The sequence below is a fragment of the Oncorhynchus masou genome, chromosome 14, assembly GCF_036934945.1.
Source record: "Oncorhynchus masou masou isolate Uvic2021 chromosome 14, UVic_Omas_1.1, whole genome shotgun sequence".
NCBI lineage: Eukaryota > Metazoa > Chordata > Actinopteri > Salmoniformes > Salmonidae > Oncorhynchus > Oncorhynchus masou.
Genome location: NC_088225.1, coordinates 37,432,747 through 37,451,994, shown reverse-complemented (window position 1 = coordinate 37,451,994; position 19,248 = coordinate 37,432,747).

The following is a 19,248-nucleotide window of genomic DNA, read 5'->3' as shown; positions in this document are numbered from 1 at the left end:
AGTAGCATCAGTAGTAGTATCAGTAGTTTCATTAGTATCAGTAGTATCAGTAGTAGTATCAGTAGTATCAGTAGTTTCATTAGTATCAGTAGTATCAGTAGTATCAGTAGTTTCATTAGTATCAGTAGTAGTATCAGTAGTATCAGTAGTATCAGTAGTAGTATCAGTAGCATCAGTAGTATCAGTAGTATCAGTAGTATCAGTAGTAGTATCAGTAGTTTCATTAGTATCACTGGTATCAATAGCAATATCAGTAGCGTAAGTAGTAACACTAGTATCAGTAGTATCAGTAGTATCAGTAGTATCAATAGTAGTATCAGTAGTATCAGTAGTTTCATTAGTATCAGTAGTTGCATTAGTATCAATAGTTTCATTAGTATCAGTAGTATCAGTAGTAGTATCAATAGTATCAGTAGTATCAGTAGTATCAGAAGTACTATCAGTAGTAGTATCAGTAGCATCAGTAGTATCAGTAGTATCAGTAGCATCAGTAGTATCAGTAGTATCAGTAGTATCAGTAGTTTCATTAGTATCAGTAGTATCAGTAGTAGTATCAGTAGTATCAGTAGTTTCATTAGTATCAGTAGTATCAGTAGTATCAGTAGTTTCATTAGTATCAGTAGTAGTATCAGTAGTATCAGTAGTATCAGTAGTAGTATCAGTAGCATCAGTAGTATCAGTAGTATCAGTAGCATCAGTAGTAGCATCAGTAGTTTCATTAGTATCAGTAGTATCAGTAGTATCAGTAGTTTCATTAGTATCAATAGTTTCATTAGTATCAGTAGTATCAGTAGCATCAGTAGTAGTATCAGTAGTTTCATTAGTATCAGTAGTATCAGTAGTAGTATCAGTAGTATCAGTAGTAGTATCAGTAGTATCAATAGTTTCATTAGTATCAGTAGTAGTATCAGTAGTTTCATTAGTATCAATAGTTTCATTAGTATCAGTAGTATCAGTAGTAGTATCAGTAGTATCAGTAGTTTCATTAGTATCAATAGTAGTATCAGTAGTTTCATTAGTATCAATAGTTTCATTAGTATCAATAGTAGTATCAGTAGTTTCATTAGTATCAGTAGTTTCATTAGTATCAATAGTAGTATCAATAGTTTCATTAGTATCAGTAGTATCAGTAGTATCAGTAGTATCAGTAGTATCAGTAGTATCAGTAGTAGTATCAGTAGTATCAGTAGTTTCATTAGTATCAATAGTTTCATTAGTATCAATAGTTTCATTAGTATCAGTAGTATCAGTAGTATCAGTAGTTTCATTAGTATCAGTAGTTTCATTAGTATCAGTAGTATCAGTAGCATCAGTAGTAGTATCAGTAGTAGTATCAGTAGTATCAGTAGCATCAATAGTAGTATCAGAAGTTTCATTAGTATCAGTAGTTTCATTAGTATCAGTAGTTTCATTAGTATCAATAGTTTCATTAGTATCAGTAGTTTCATTAGTATCAGTAGTAGTTTCATTAGTATCAATAGTTTCATTAGTATCAATAGTTTCATTAGTATCAGTAGTATCAGTAGCATCAGTAGTAGTATCAGAAGTTTCATTAGTATCAGTAGTTTCATTAGTATCAGTAGTTTCATTAGTATCAATAGTTTCATTAGTATCAGTAGTTTCATTAGTATCAGTAGTTTCATTAGTATCAATAGTTTCATTAGTATCAATAGTTTCATTAGTATCAATAGTTTCATTAGTATCAGTAGTTTCATTAGCATCAGTAGTTTCATTAGCATCAGTAGTAACAATAGTATCACTAGTAGTATCACTAGTAGTATCACTAGTAGTATCACTAGTAGTATCACTAGCATCAATAGTAGTATGACTAGTATCAATAGCAGTATCACTAGAATCAATAGTAGTATCACTGGTATCAATAGCAATATCAGTAGCGTAAGTAGTAACACTAGTATCAGTAGTATTAGTAGTATCAGTAGTATCAATAGTAGTATCAGTAGTATCAGTAGTTTCATTAGTATCAGTAGTTTCATTAGTATCAATAGTTTCATTAGTATCAGTAGTATCAGTAGTAGTATCAGTAGTATCAATAGTATCAGTAGTATCAGTAGTATCAGAAGTACTATCAGTAGTAGTATCAGTAGCATCAGTAGTATCAGTAGTATCAGTAGCATCAGTAGTAGTATCAGTAGTTTCATTAGTATCAGTAGTATCAGTAGTAGTATCAGTAGTATCAGTAGTTTCATTAGTATCAGTAGTATCAGTAGTATCAGTAGTTTCATTAGTATCAGTAGTAGTATCAGTAGTATCAGTAGTATCAGTAGTAGTATCAGTAGCATCAGTAGTATCAGTAGTATCAGTAGCATCAGTAGTAGTGTCAGTAGTTTCATTAGTATCAGTAGTATCAGTAGTAGTATCAGTAGTATCAGTAGTTTCATTAGTATCAGTAGTATCAGTAGTATCAGTAGTTTCATTAGTATCAGTAGTAGTATCAGTAGTATCAGTAGTATCAGTAGTAGTATCAGTAGCATCAGTAGTATCAGTAGTATCAGTAGTATCAGTAGTAGTATCAGTAGTTTCATTAGTATCACTGGTATCAATAGCAATATCAGTAGCGTAAGTAGTAACACTAGTATCAGTTGTATCAGTAGTATCAGTAGTATCAATAGTAGTATCAGTAGTATCAGTAGTTTCATTAGTATCAGTAGTTGCATTAGTATCAATAGTTTCATTAGTATCAGTAGTATCAGTAGTAGTATCAATAGTATCAGTAGTATCAGTAGTATCAGAAGTACTATCAGTAGTAGTATCAGTAGCATCAGTAGTATCAGTAGTATCAGTAGCATCAGTAGTATCAGTAGTATCAGTAGTATCAGTAGTTTCATTAGTATCAGTAGTATCAGTAGTAGTATCAGTAGTATCAGTAGTTTCATTAGTATCAGTAGTATCAGTAGTATCAGTAGTTTCATTAGTATCAGTAGTAGTATCAGTAGTATCAGTAGTATCAGTAGTAGTATCAGTAGCATCAGTAGTATCAGTAGTATCAGTAGCATCAGTAGTAGCATCAGTAGTTTCATTAGTATCAGTAGTATCAGTAGTATCAGTAGTTTCATTAGTATCAATAGTTTCATTAGTATCAGTAGTATCAGTAGCATCAGTAGTAGTATCAGTAGTTTCATTAGTATCAGTAGTATCAGTAGTAGTATCAGTAGTATCAGTAGTAGTATCAGTAGTATCAATAGTTTCATTAGTATCAGTAGTAGTATCAGTAGTTTCATTAGTATCAATAGTTTCATTAGTATCAGTAGTATCAGTAGTAGTATCAGTAGTATCAGTAGTTTCATTAGTATCAATAGTAGTATCAGTAGTTTCATTAGTATCAATAGTTTCATTAGTATCAATAGTAGTATCAGTAGTTTCATTAGTATCAGTAGTTTCATTAGTATCAATAGTAGTATCAATAGTTTCATTAGTATCAGTAGTATCAGTAGTATCAGTAGTATCAGTAGTATCAGTAGTAGTATCAGTAGTATCAGTAGTTTCATTAGTATCAATAGTTTCATTAGTATCAATAGTTTCATTAGTATCAGTAGTATCAGTAGTATCAGTAGTTTCATTAGTATCAGTAGTTTCATTAGTATCAGTAGTATCAGTAGCATCAGTAGTAGTATCAGTAGTAGTATCAGTAGTATCAGTAGCATCAATAGTAGTATCAGAAGTTTCATTAGTATCAGTAGTTTCATTAGTATCAGTAGTTTCATTAGTATCAATAGTTTCATTAGTATCAGTAGTTTCATTAGTATCAGTAGTAGTTTCATTAGTATCAATAGTTTCATTAGTATCAATAGTTTCATTAGTATCAGTAGTATCAGTAGCATCAGAAGTAGTATCAGAAGTTTCATTAGTATCAGTAGTTTCATTAGTATCAGTAGTTTCATTAGTATCAATAGTTTCATTAGTATCAGTAGTTTCATTAGTATCAGTAGTTTCATTAGTATCAATAGTTTCATTAGTATCAATAGTTTCATTAGTATCAATAGTTTCATTAGTATCAGTAGTTTCATTAGCATCAGTAGTTTCATTAGCATCAGTAGTTTCATTAGCATCAGTAGTTTCATTAGCATCAGTAGTAGTATCAGTAGCATCAATAGTAGTATCAGTAGCATCAATATTAGTATCAGTAGCATCAATAGTAGTATCAGTAGTATCAGTAGTAGTATCAGTAGTATCAGTAGTATCAGTAGTATCAGTATCAGTAGTATCAGTAGTAGTATCAGTAGTAGTATCAGTAGCAGTATCAGTAGTATCAGTAGTAGTATCAGTAGTAGTATCAGTAGCATCAGTAGTATCAGTAGTAGTATCAGTAGTATCAGTAGTAGTATCAGTAGTAGTATCAGTAGTAGTATCAGTAGTATCAGTAGTATCAGTAGTATTATCAGTAGTAGTATCAGTAGCATCAGTAGCATCAGTAGTATCAGTAGTATCAGTAGTAGTATCAGTAGCATCAGTAGTTTCAGTAGTTTAGCATCAGTAGTTTCATTAGCAGCAATAGTAGTATCCGTAGTATCAATAGCAACCGTAGTAGCATCAGTAGTATCAGTAGTAGCATCAGTAGTATCAGTAGCATCAGTAGTATCAGTAGTATCAGTAGTAGTATCAGTAGTAGTATCAGTAGTAGTATCAGTAGTATCAGTAGTAGTATCAGTAGTAGTATCAGTAGTAGTATCAGTAGCATCAGTAGCATCAGTAGTATCAGTAGTAGTATCAGTAGTATGAGTAGTATCAGTAGCATCAGTAGCATCAGTAGTATCAGTAGTATCAGTAGTATCAGTAGTAGTATCAGTAGTAGTATCAGTAGTAGTATCAGTAGTAGTATCAGTAGTATCAGTAGTAGTATCAGTAGTAGTATCAGTAGTAGTATCAGTAGTATCAGTAGTAGTATCAGTAGCATCAGTAGTAGTATCAGTAGCATCAGTAGTAGTATCAGTAGTATCAGTAGTTTCATTAGTATCAGTAGTTTCATTAGTATCAATAGTTTCATTAGTATCAGTAGTATCAGTAGTAGTATCAGTAGTATCAATAGTTTCATTAGTATCAGTAGTAGTATCAGTAGTATCAGTAGTTTCATTAGTATCAGTAGTTTCATTAGTATCAATAGCAGTATCAGTAGTTTCATTAGTATCAATAGTTTCATTGGTATCAATAGTTTCATTAGTATCAGTAGTATCAGTAGCATCAGTAGTAGTATCAGTAGTTTCATTAGTATCAGTAGTTTCATTAGTATCAGTAGTTTCATTAGTATCAATAGTTTCATTAGTATCAGTAGTTTCATTAGTATCAGTAGTTTCATTAGTATCAATAGTTTCATTAGTATCAATAGTTTCATTAGTATCAATAGTTTCATTAGCATCAGTAGTTTCATTAGCATCAGTAGTTTCATTAGCATCAGTAGTTTCATTAGCATCAGTAGTATCAGTAGCATCAATAGTAGCATCAATAGTAGTATCAGTAGCATCAATAGTAGTATCAGTAGCATCAATAGTAGTATCAGTAGTAGTATCAGTAGTATCAGTAGTATCAGTATCAGTAGTATTAGTAGTAGTATCAGTAGTAGTATCAGTAGTAGTATCAGTAGCATCAGTAGTATCAGTAGTAGCATCAGTAGCATCAGTAGCATCAGTAGTATCAGTAGTATCAGTAGTATCAGTAGTATCAGTAGTAGTATCAGTAGTAGTATCAGTAGTATCAGTAGTAGTATCAGTAGTAGTATCAGTAGCATCAGTAGCATCAGTAGTATCAGTAGTATCAGTAGTATCAGTAGCATCAGTAGTAGTATCAGTATTATCAGTAGTAGTATCAGTAGCATCAGTAGTTTCAGTAGTTTAGCATCAGTAGTTTCATTAGCAGCAATAGTAGTATCTGTAGTATCAATAGCAACCGTAGTAGCATCAGTAGTATCAGTAGTAGCATCAGTAGTATCAGTAGTATCAGTAGTAGTATCAGTAGCATCAGTAGTATCAGTAGTAGTATCAGTAGTAGTATCAGTAGTAGTATCAGTAGCATCAGTAGTATCAGTAGTAGTATAAGTAGTATCAGTAGTAGTATCAGTAGTAGTATCAGTAGTAGTATCAGTAGCATCAGTAGCATCAGTAGCATCAGTAGTATCAGTAGTAGTATCAGTAGTAGTATCAGTAGTAGTATCAGTAGTAGTATCAGTAGTATCAGTAGTAGTATCAGTAGTAGTATCAGTAGTAGTATCAGTAGTATCAGTAGTAGTAGTATCAGTAGTAGTATCAGTAGTATCAGTAGTATCAGTAGCATCAGTAGTATCAGTAGCATCAGTAGTATCAGTAGTAGTATCAGTAGTATTTACATTTACATTTAAGTCATTTAGCAGATGCTCTTATCCAGAGTGACTTACAAATTGGTGAATTCACCTTCAGACATCCAGTGGAACAGCCACTTACAATAGTGCATCTAAATCATTTAAGGGGGGGGGGGTGAGAAGGATTACTTATCCTATCCTAGTTATTCCTTGAAGAGGTGGGGTTTCAGGTGTCTCCAGAAGGTGGTGATTGACTCTGCTGTCCTGGCGTCGTGAGGGAGTTTTTTCCACCATTGGGGGGCCAGAGCAGCGAACAGTTTTGACTGGGCTGAGCGGGAACTGTACTTCCTCAGTGGTAGGGAGGCGAGCAGGCCAGAGGTGGATGAACGCAGTGCCCTTGTTTGGGTGTAGGGCCTGATCAGAGCCTGGAGGTACTGCGGTGCCGTTCCCCTCACAGCTCCGTAGGCAAGCACCATGGTCTTGTAGCGGATGCGAGCTTCAACTGGAAGCCAGTGGAGAGAGCGGAGGAGCGGGGTGACGTGAGAGAACTTGGGAAGGTTGAACACCAGACGGGCTGCGGCGTTCTGGATGAGTTGTAGGGGTTTAATGGCACAGGCAGGGAGCCCAGCCAACAGCGAGTTGCAGTATTCAAGACGGGAGATGACAAGTGCCTGGATTAGGACCTGCGCCGCTTCCTGTGTGAGGCAGGGTCGTACTCTGCGGATGTTGTAGAGCATGAACCTACAGGAACGGGCCACCGCCATGATGTTGGTTGAGAACGACAGGGTGTTGTCCAGGATCACGCCAAGGTTCTTAGCGCTCTGGGAGGAGGACACAATGGAGTTGTCAACCGTGATGGCGAGATCATGGAACGGGCAGTCCTTCCCCGGGAGGAAGAGCAGCTCCGTCTTGCCGAGGTTCAGCTTGAGGTGGTGATCCGTCATCCACACTGATATGTCTGCCAGACATGCAGAGATGCGATTCGCCACCTGGTCATCAGAAGGGGGAAAGGAGAAGATTAATTGTGTGTCGTCTGCATAGCAATGATAGGAGAGACCATGTGAGGTTATGACAGAGCCAAGTGACTTGGTGTATAGCGAGAATAGGAGAGGGCCTAGAACAGAGCCCTGGGGGACACCAGTGGTGAGAGCGCGTGGTGAGGAGACAGATTCTCGCCACGCCACCTGGTAGGAGCGACCTGTCAGGTAGGACGCAATCCAAGCGTGAGCAGCGCCGGAGATGCCCAACTCGGAGAGGGTGGAGAGGAGGATCTGATGGTTCACAGTATCGAAGGCAGCCGATAGGTCTAGAAGGATGAGAGCAGAGGAGAGAGAGTTAGCTTTAGCAGTGCGGAGCGCCTCCGTGATACAGAGAAGAGCAGTCTCAGTTGAATGACTAGTCTTGAAACCTGACTGATTTGGATCAAGAAGGTCATTCTGAGAGAGATAGCGGGAGAGCTGGCCAAGGACGGCACGTTCAAGAGTTTTGGAGAGAAAAGAAAGAAGGGATACTGGTCTGTAGTTGTTGACATCGGAGGGATCGAGTGTAGGTTTTTTCAGAAGGGGTGCAACTCTCGCTCTCTTGAAGACGGAAGGGACGTAGCCAGCGGTCAGGGATGAGTTGATGAGCGAGGTGAGGTAAGGGAGAAGGTCTCCGGAAATGGTCTGGAGAAGAGAGGAGGGGATAGGGTCAAGCGGGCAGGTTGTTGGGCGGCCGGCCGTCACAAGAAGCGAGATTTCATCTGGAGAGAGAGGGGAGAAAGAGGTCAGAGCACAGGGTAGGGCAGTGTGAGCAGAACCAGCGGTGTCGTTTGACTTAGCAAACGAGGATCGGATGTCGTCGACCTTCTTTTCAAAATGGTTGACGAAGTCATCTGCAGAGAGGGAGGAGGGGGGCGGAGGAATCAGGAGGGAGGAGAAGGTGGCAAAGAGCTTCCTAGGGTTAGAGGCAGATGCTTGGAATTTAGAGTGGTAGAAAGTGGCTTTAGCAGCAGAGACAGAGGTGGAAAATGTAGAGAGGAGGGAGTGAAAGGATGCCAGGTCCGCAGGGGCGGAGTTTTCCTCCATTTCCGCTCGGCTGCCCGGAGCTCTGTTCTGTGAGCTCGCAATGAGTCGTCGAGCCACGGAGCGGGAGGGGAGGACCGAGCCGGCCTGGAGGATAGGGGACATAGAGAGTCAAAGGATGCAGAAAGGGAAGAGAGGAGGGTTGAGGAGGCAGAATCAGGAGATAGGTTGGAGAAGGTATGAGCAGAGGGAAGAGATGATAGGATGGAAGAGGAGAGAGTAGCGGGGGAGAGAGAGCGAAGGTTGGGACGGCGCGATACCATCCGAGTAGGGGCAGTGTGGGAAGTGTTGGATGAGAGCTAGAGGAAAAGGATACAAGGTAGTGGTCGGAGACTTGGAGGGGAGTTGCAATGAGGTTAGTGGAAGAACAGCATCTAGTAAAGATGAGGTCGAGCGTATTGCCTGCCTTGTGAGTAGGGGGAAGGTGAGAGGGTGAGGTCAAAAGAGGAGAGGAGTGGAAAGAAGGAGGCAGAGAGGAATGAGTCAAAGGTAGACGTGGGGAGGTTAAAGTCGCCCAGGACTGTGAGAGGTGAGCCGTCCTCAGGAAAGGAGCTTATCAAGGCATCAAGCTCATTGATGAACTCTCCGAGGAACCTGGAGGGCGATAAATGATAAGGATGTTAAGCTTGAAAGGGCTGGTAACTGTGACAGCATGGAATTCAAAGGAGGCGATAGACAGATGGGTAAGGGGAGAAAGAGAGAATGACCACTTGGGAGAGATGAGGATCCCGGTGCCACCACCCCGCTGACCAGAAGCTCTCGGGGTGTGCGAGAACACGTGGGCGGACGAAGAGAGAGCAGTAGGAGTAGCAGTGTTATCTGTGGTGATCCATGTTTCCGTCAGTGCCAAGAAGTCGAGGGACTGGAGGGAGGCATAGGCTGAGATGAACTCTGCCTTGTTGGCCGCAGATCGGCAGTTCCAGAGGCTACCGGAGACCTGGAACTCCACGTGGGTCGTGCGTGCTGGGACCACCAGATTAGGGTGGCCGCGGCCACGCGGTGTGGAGCGTTTGTATGGTCTGTGCAGAGAGGAGAGAACAGGGATAGATAGACACATAGTTGACAGGCTACAGAAGAGGCTACGCTAATTTAAAGGAGATTGGAATGACAAGTGGACTACACGTCTCGAATGTTCAGAAAGTTAAGCTTACGTAGCAAGAATCTTATTGACTAAAATGATTGAAATGATACAGTACTGCTGGAGTAGGCTAGCTGGCAGTGGCTGCGATGTTGACACTACACTAATCAAGTCGTTCCGTCGAGTGTAATAGTTTCTACAGTGCTGCTATTTGGGCTAGCTAGCTAGCTAGCAGTGTTGATTGCTAGCTAGCAGTGTTGATTGCGTTACGTTACGTTAAAAGTACGACAATAGCTGGCTAGCTAACCTAGAAAATCGCTCTAGACTACACAATTGTCTTAGATACAAAGACGGCTATGTAGCTAGCTAGCTACGATCAAACAAATCAAACCGTTGTACTGTAATAGTATCAGTAGTATCAGTAGCATCAGTAGTATCAGTAGTAGTATCAGTAGTATCAGTAGTATCAGTAGTATCAGTAGTATCAGTAGTATCATCAGTAGTATCAGTAGTAGTATCAGTAGTATCAGTAGTATCAGTAGTATCAGCAGCATCAGTAGTATCAGTAGTAGTATCAGTATCAGTAGCATCAGTAGTATCAGTAGTAGTATCAGTAGTATCAGTAGTATCAGTAGTATCAGTAGCATCAGTAGCATCAGTAGTATCAGTAGCATCAGTAGCATCAGTAGTATCAGTAGTAGTATCAGTAGTATCAGTAGTATCAGTAGTATCAGTAGTAGTATCAGTATCAGTAGCATCAGTAGTATCAGTAGTAGTATCAGTAGTATCAGTAGTATCAGTAGCATCAGTAGCATCAGTAGCATCAGTAGCATCAGTAGTAGTATCAGTAGTATCAGTAGTAGTATCAATAGTATCAGTAGTATCAGTAGTAGTATCAGTAGTAGCATCAGTAGCATCAGTAGTATCAGTAGTATCAGTAGTAGCATCAGTAGCATCAGTAGCATCAGTAGTATCAGTAGTACTATCAGTACTATCAGTAGTATCAGTAATATCAGTAGTATCAGTAGTATCAGTAGTATCAGTAGTACTATCAGTAGTATCAGTAGTATCAGTAGTATCAGTAGTATCAGTAGCATCAATAGTAGTATCAGTAGTATCAGTAGTATCAGTAGTATCAGTAGCATCAATAGTAGTATCAGTAGCATCAGTAGCATCAGTAGCATCAGTAGCATCAGTAGTATCAGTAGTAGTATCAGTAGTATCAGTAGTATCAGTAGTAGTATCAGTAGCATCAGTAGTAGTATCAGTAGCATCAGTAGCATCAGTAGTATCAGTAGTATCAGTAGTATCAGTAGTATCAGTAGTAGTATCAGTAGTTTCAGTAGTAGTATCAGTAGCATCAATAGTATCAGTAGCATCAATAGTATCAGTAGTATCAGTAGCATCAGTAGTAGTATCAGTAGTATCAGTAGTATCAGTAGTATCAGTAGCATCAATAGTAGCATCAGTAGTATCAGTAGCATCAGTAGCATCAGTAGTATCAGTAGTAGTATCAGTAGTATCAGTAGTATCAGTAGTATCAGTAGTATCAGTAGTATCAGTAGTATCAATAGTAGTATCAGTAGTATCAGTAGCATCAGTAGCATCAATAGTAGCATCAGTAGTATCAGTAGCATCAGTAGCATCAGTAGTATCAGTAGTAGTATCAGTAGTATCAGTAGTATCAGTAGTAGTATCAGTAGTATCAGTAGTATCAGTAGTATCAGTAGTATCAATAGTAGTATCAGTAGTATCAGTAGCATCAGTAGCATCAGTAGTATCAGTAGTAGTATCAGTAGCATCAGTAGTATCAGTAGTATCAGTAGTATCAGTAGTATCAGTAGTAGTATCAGTAGCATCAATAGTATCAGTAGCATCAGTAGTATCAGTAGTATCAGTAGCATCAATAGTATAAATAGTATCAGTAGTATCAGTAGCATCAATAGTATCAGTAGTATCAGTAGCATCAGTAGTAGTATCAGTAGCATCAGTAGTAGTATCAGTAGTATCAGTAGTATCAGTAGTAGTATCAGTAGCATCAGTAGTATCAGTAGTATCATTAGTATCAGTAGTATCAGTAGCATCAATAGTATCAGTAGTATCAGTATTATCAGTAGCATCAGTAGTATCAGTAGTATCAGTAGTATCAGTAGTATCAGTAGTACCAGTAGTAGTATCAGTAGTATCAGTAGTATCAGTAGTAGTATCAGTAGTATCAGTAGTAGTATCAGTAGCATCAATAGTATCAGTAGCATCAATAGTATCAGTAGTATCAGTAGCATCAGTAGTAGTATCAGTAGTATCAGTAGTATCAGTAGTATCAGTAGCATCAATAGTAGTATCAGTAGCATCAGTAGCATCAGTAGCATCAGTAGTATCAGTAGTATCAGTAGTATCAGTAGTATCAGTAGTATCAGTAGTATCAGTAGCATCAATAGTAGTATCAGTAGTATCAGTAGCATCAGTAGCATCAGTAGCATCAGTAGTATCAGTAGTAGTATCAGTAGTATCAGTAGTATCAGTAGTAGTATCAGTAGCATCAATAGTGTCAGTAGCATCAGTAGTAGTACCAGTAGTATCAGTAGCATCAGTAGTATCAGTAGTATCAGTAGCATCAGTAGCATCAGTAGTATCAGTAGCATCAGTAGTAGTATCAGTAGCATCAGTAGTATCAGTAGTATCAGTAGTAGCATCAGTAGTATCAGTAGTAGTATCAGTAGTAGTATCAGTAGTATCAGTAGTATCAGTAGTATCAGTAGTAGTATCAGTAGTATCAGTAGCATCAGTAGCATCAGTAGTATCAGTAGTAGTATCAGTAGTATCAGTAGCATCAGTAGTAGTATCAGTAGCATCAGTAGTATCAGTAGTATCAGTAGCATCAGTAGTATCAGTAGTAGTATCAGTAGTATCAGTAGTATCAGTAGTAGTATCAGTAGTATCAGTAGTATCAGTAGTAGTATCAGTAGTATCAGTAGTATCAGTAGTAGTATCAGTAGTATCAGTAGTAGTATCAGTAGCATCAGTAGTAGTATCAGTAGTATCAGTAGCATCAGTAGTATCAGTAGTATCAGTAGCATCAGTAGCATCAGTAGTATCAGTAGCATCAGTAGCATCAATAGTATCAGTAGAATCTGTAGCATCAGTAGTAGTATCAGTAGCATCAGTAGTATCAGTAGCATCAGTAGTAGTATCAGTAGTATCAGTAGCATCAGTAGTATCAGTAGAATCAATAGTATCAGTAGTATCAGTAGTATCAGTAGCATCAATAGTATCAGTAGTATCAGTAGCATCAGTAGTAGTATCAGTAGCATCAGTAGTATCAGTAGTATCAGTAGCATCAGTAGTATCAGTAGTAGTATCAGTAGTAGTATCAGTAGTATCAGTAGTATCAGTAGTATCAGTAGTAGTATCAGTAGTATCAGTAGTATCAGTAGCATCAGTAGCATCAGTAGTATCAGTAGTAGTATCAGTAGTATCAGTAGCATCAGTAGTAGTATCAGTAGCATCAGTAGTATCAGTAGTAGTATCAGTAGTATCAGTAGTAGTATCAGTAGCATCAATAGTATCAGTAGCATCAATAGTATCAGTAGTATCAGTAGCATCAGTAGTAGTATCAGTAGTATCAGTAGTATCAGTAGTATCAGTAGTATCAGTAGTATCAGTAGTATCAGTAGTATCAGTAGTATCAGTAGCATCAATAGTAGTATCAGTAGCATCAGTAGCATCAGTAGCATCAGTAGTATCAGTAGTAGTATCAGTAGTATCAGTAGTATCAGTAGTATCAGTAGTATCAGTAGTATCAGTAGTATCAGTAGTATCAGTAGCATCAATAGTAGTATCAGTAGTATCAGTAGCATCAGTAGCATCAGTAGCATCAGTAGTATCAGTAGTAGTATCAGTAGTATCAGTAGTATCAGTAGTATCAGTAGTAGTATCAGTAATATCAATAGTGTCAGTAGCATCAGTAGTAGTATCAGTAGCATCAATAGTATCAGTAGTATCAGTAGCATCAGTAGTATCAGTAGTATCAGTAGCATCAGTAGCATCAGTAGTATCAGTAGCATCAGTAGCATCAATAGTATCAGTAGAATCAGTAGCATCAGTAGTAGTATCAGTAGCATCAGTAGTATCAGTAGTATCAGTAGCATCAATAGTATCAGTAGCATCAGTAGTAGTATCAGTAGTATCAGTAGCATCAGTAGTATCAGTAGCATCAATAGTATCAGTAGTATCAGTAGTATCAGTAGCATCAATAGTATCAGTAGTATCAGTAGCATCAGTAGTAGTATCAGTAGCATCAGTAGTATCAGTAGTATCAGTAGCATCAGTAGTATCAGTAGTAGTATCAGTAGTAGTATCAGTAGTATCAGTAGTATCAGTAGTAGTATCAGTAGTATCAGTAGTATCAGTAGCATCAGTAGCATCAGTAGTATCAGTAGTAGTATCAGTAGTATCAGTAGCATCAGTAGTAGTATCAGTAGCATCAGTAGTATCAGTAGTATCAGTAGCATCAGTAGTATCAGTAGTAGTATCAGTAGTATCAGTAGTATCAGTAGTAGTATCAGTAGTATCAGTAGTATCAGTAGTAGTATCAGTAGTATCAGTAGTATCAGTAGTAGTATCAGTAGTATCAGTAGCATCAATAGTATAAGCAGTAGTATCAGTAGTATCAGTAGCATCAGTAGTAGTATCAGTAGTATCAGTAGTAGTATCAGTAGTATCAGTAGTATCAGTAGCATCAGTAGTAGTATCAGTAGTATCAGTAGTAGTATCAGTAGCATCAGTAGTAGTATCAGTAGTATCAGTAGTATCAGTAGTATCAGTAGCATCAGTAGTATCAGTAGCATCAGTAGTATCAGTAGCATCAATAGTATCGGTAGCATCAGTAGTATCAGTAGTATCAGTAGCATCAGTAGTAGTATCAGTAGTATCAGTAGTATCAGTAGTATCAGTAGCATCAGTAGTATCAGTAGCATCAGTAGTATCAGTAGTATCAGTAGTATCGGTAGCATCAGTAGTATCAGTAGTATCAGTAGCATCAGTAGTAGTATCAGTAGTATCAGTAGTAGTATCAGTAGCATCAGTAGTAGTATCAGTAGTATCAGTAGCATCAGTAGTATCAGTAGCATCAGTAGTATCAGTAGTATCAGTAGCATCAGTAGTATCAGTAGCATCAATAGTATCAGTAGTATCAGTAGCATCAGTAGTAGTATCAGTAGCATCAGTAGCATCAGTAGTATCAGTAGTATCAGTAGTATCAGTAGCATCAATAGTAGTATCAGTAGTAGTATCAGTAGTATCAGTAGTAGTATCAGTAGTATCAGTAGTATCAGTAGTATCAGTAGTATCAGTAGTAGTATCAGTAGCATCAGTAGGAGTATCAGTAGTATCAGTAGTATCAGTAGCAGTCGTGAAGGGGGCACAACAAAACCTGTCCCCCCTCAGCATTCTGACGGGTTTCATCACTGCCTGGTATGGCAACCGCTCGGCTCCAACCGCTCGGCCTCCAACCGCTCGGCCTCCAACCGCTCGGACTCCAACCGCTCGGCCTCCAACCGCAAGGCACTACAGAGGGTAGTACGTACGGCACAGCTTCCTGCCGTCCACGACCTCTATACCAGGCAGTGTCAGAGGAAGAACCTAAAAATAGTCCAAGACTCCAGCCAGCCTAGTCATAGACTGTTCTCTCTGCTACCGCACGGCAAGCGGTACCGGAGCACCAAGTCTCGGTCCAAGAGGCTTCTAAACAGCTTCTAGCCCCAAGCCATAAGACTCCTGAACATCTAATCAAATGTCTACCCAGACTATCCCCCCCCCCCCCAATATGCTGCTACAACTCCCTGTTAATATCTATGCATAGCCACTTTAACAACCCTAACTGCATGTACATAATTACCTCAATTACCTCGACACCTGTGCCCCCACACATTGACTCTGTACTGGTACCCCCTGTATATAGCCACCACACATTGATTCTGTACCGGTACCCCCTGTATATAGCCCCCACACATTGACTCTAAACCGGTACCCCCTGTATATAGCCCCCACACATTGACTCTGAACCGGTACCCCCTGTATATAGCCCCCACACATTGACTCTGAACCGGTACCCCCTGTATATAGCCTCCACATTGACTCTGAACCGGTACCCCCTGTATATAGCCTCCACATTGACTCTGTACCGGTACCCCCTGTAAATAGCCTCCACATTGACTCTGTACTGGTACCCCCTGTATATAGCCTCCACACATTGACTCTGAACCGGTACCCCCTGTATATAGCCTCCACATTGACTCTGTACCAGTACCCCCTGTATATAACCTCCACACTGACTCAGTACTGGTACCACCATGTATATAGCCTCCACATTGACTCTGTACTGGTACCCCCTGTATATAGCCTCCACACTGACTCTGTACCGGTACCCCCTGTATAAAGCCTCCACATTGACTCTGTACCGGTACCCCCTGTATATAGCCTCCACATTGACTCTGTACCGGTACCCCCTGTATATAGCCTCCACATTGACTCTGTACCAGTACCCCCTGTATATAACCTCCACATTGACTCTGTACCGGTACCCTCTGTATATAACCTCCACATTGACTCTGTACTGGTACCCTCTGTATATAACCTCCACATTGACTCTGTACTGGTACCCCCTGTATATAACCTCCACATTGACTCTGTACCGGTACCCCCTGTATATAGCCTCCACATTGACTCTGTACCGGTACCCCCTGTATATAACCTCCACATTGACTCTGTACTGGTACCCCCTGTATATAGCCTCCACATTGACTCTGTACTGGTACCCCCTGTATATAACCTCCACATTGACTCTGTACCAGTACCACCATGTATATAGCCTCCACATTGACTCTGTACTGGTACCCCCTGTATATAGCCTCCACATTGACTCTGTACTGGTACCCCCTGTATATAACCTCCACATTGACTCTGTACCAGTACCACCATGTATATACTGGTATACACTGGTGCTCCTATAAAAAACATTTACCAATATAATACACCGGATACCTAACTTCTACTTGTGCTGTTGGGAGCAAAGTTACTGCGTTTGTATCGACTGTAATTACAGGTGTTACATTTGAGCGGATCGCATCATGAGCAAAGTCGATACATTATATCATTTCATCTCACCTGTGAGAGTAAATTGGAAATTCAGCAACTCTTGGAGACAGTGGAAGTCTATAAAATGCCTTTCTGTATTGGTAAAAACCAAAGTGTTTCTGCTTTATAGAGCTCCACAGTGGAGGTGTCATAATACCAATAAAACCTAGCAGTCAAACAGGGAAATGGTTCCAAATTGTTTTTCCACCATTCATTTTTACCAAAGGGGATTTCAGATACGGTTAAAATAAGGGCTGTGTTTCCTGTAGGCCACCCTGGTGTGACGTTTTGATAACCGTGTAAATCTCTCTCGGACAAGGTGACTTTCATCAATATATCCGTCTCTATTTACTCTCAGATTCGAAAATGATCATTAGCATCAACGCAGACATCAAGCAAGACTACAGGTCCTTGCAAGCTCCTGCATGTCATCTCTAGCTGACACCTTTGCTAACAGGTATTGTGCCAATTTCAAACGTGCACAACACAGTTCACAGACCGCGTCAATAATAATGGCACAGATACAAAGATGAGTCCTCTATCTATCTCTATGCAGCTGCCCATGCTGTCAGACACTATAATGGCACAGACACAAAGATGAGTCCTCTATCTATCTCTATGCAGCTGCCCATGCTGTCAGACGCTATAATGGCACAGATACAAAGATGAGTCCTCTATCTATCTCTATGCAGCTGCCCATGCTGTCAGACGCTATAATGGCACAGACACAAAGATGAGTCCTCTATCTATATCTATGCAGCTGCCTATGCTGTCAGACGCTATAATGGCACAGACACAAAGATGAGTCCTCTATCTATCTCTATGCAGCTGCCCATGCTGTGACAGACGCTATAATGGCACAGACACAAAGATGAGTCCTCTATCTATCTCTATGCAGCTGCCCATGCTGTCAGACGCTATAATGGCACAGATACAAAGATGAGTCCTCTATCTATCTCTATGCAGCTGCCCATGCTGTCACAGATGCTATAATGGCACAGACACAAAGATGAGTCCTCTATCTATCTCTATGCAGCTGCCCATGCTGTCACAGATGCTATAATGGCACAGACACAAAGATGAGTCCTCAATCTATCTCTATGCAGCTGCCCATGCTGTTACAGATGCTATAATGGCACAGACACAAAGATGAGTCCTCAATCTATCTCTATGCAGCTGCCCATGCTGTCACAGATGCTATAATGGCACAGACACAAAGATGAGTCCTCTATCTATATCTATACAGCTGCCCATGCTGTCACATAAGCTATAATGGCACAGACACAAAGATGAGTCCTCTATCTATCTCTATGGGTTTTATCAAAATATGTATTTTTTTTATTTTTTTTTTGCCATTTATTTGACCTGCTAGTGCTGGCTGCAATGAGTCCTACAGCAGGATTAATACGCGCTCCTCTGGCTCAGAGGCTCCAAAGACGTGCTCTGACCATCAACTGTCTGCCATATGTGTGCAGGAATATACACTGAACAAAACTACAAACGCAACATGTAAAGTGTTGGTCCCATGTTTCATGAGCTGAATTAAAAGATCCTAGAAATCCCACAAAAAGCTTATTCCTCTCAAATGTTCTGCACACATTTGTTTACATCCCTGTCAGTGAGCATCTCTCATTTGCCAAGATAATCCATCCACCTGACAGGTGTGGCATTCCAAGAAGCTGATTAAACAGCATGATCATTACACAGGTGCGCCTTGTGCTGGGGACAGTAAAAGGCCACTCAAATGTGTGCAGTTTTGTCACACAATACAATGCCACAGATGTCTCAAGTCTTGAGGGAGCGTGAAATTGGCAGGCCAACTGCAGAAATGTCCACCAGAGCTGCTGCCAGAGAATGTAATGTTAATTTCTCTCCACCTCTCCAATGTCATTTTTGAGAATTTGGCAGTACGTCCATCCGGCCTCAGAACCGCAGACCCCGTGTAACCACGGCAACCCAGGAACTCCACACTGGGCTTCTTCACCAAATTGATTCTGTGCTCCTCTGAGACATGTATGGACAGTACCATCTCTCAAATTGATTATGTGTTTCTCTGAGACATGTATGGACAGTACCATCTCTCAAATTGATTGTGTTTCTCTGAGACATGTATGGACAGTACCATCTCTCAAATTGATTATGTGCTTTTCTGAGACATGGCTGGACAGTACCATCTCTCAAATTGATTATGTGTTTCTCTGAGACATGTATGGACAGTACCATCTCTGAAATTGATTCTGTGCTTTTCTGAGACATGGCTGGACAGTACCATCTCTGAAATTGATTATATGTTTCTCTGAGACAAGACATACCCAGCGCTGGAGGAGGCATGCTACAGACCAGCCAATCAGAATGACTTTTACCCAGTGCTGGAGGAGGCATGCCACAGACCAGCCAATCAGAATGACTTCTACCCAGCGCTGGAGAAACCTTTCTCTAAATGTTTAGATCTTCAATGTACAGTGGGGCAAAAAAGTATTTAGTCAGACACCAATTGTGCAAGTTCTCCCACTTAAAAAGATGAGAGAGGCCTGTAATTTTCATCATAGGTACACTTCAACTATGACAGACAAAATGAAAAAAAAAATACAGAAAATCACATTGTAGGATTTTTTATTTATTTATTTGCAAATTATGGTGGAAAATAAGTATAAGAACATTCCCAGTCCCTGCCCCTGAAAAACATC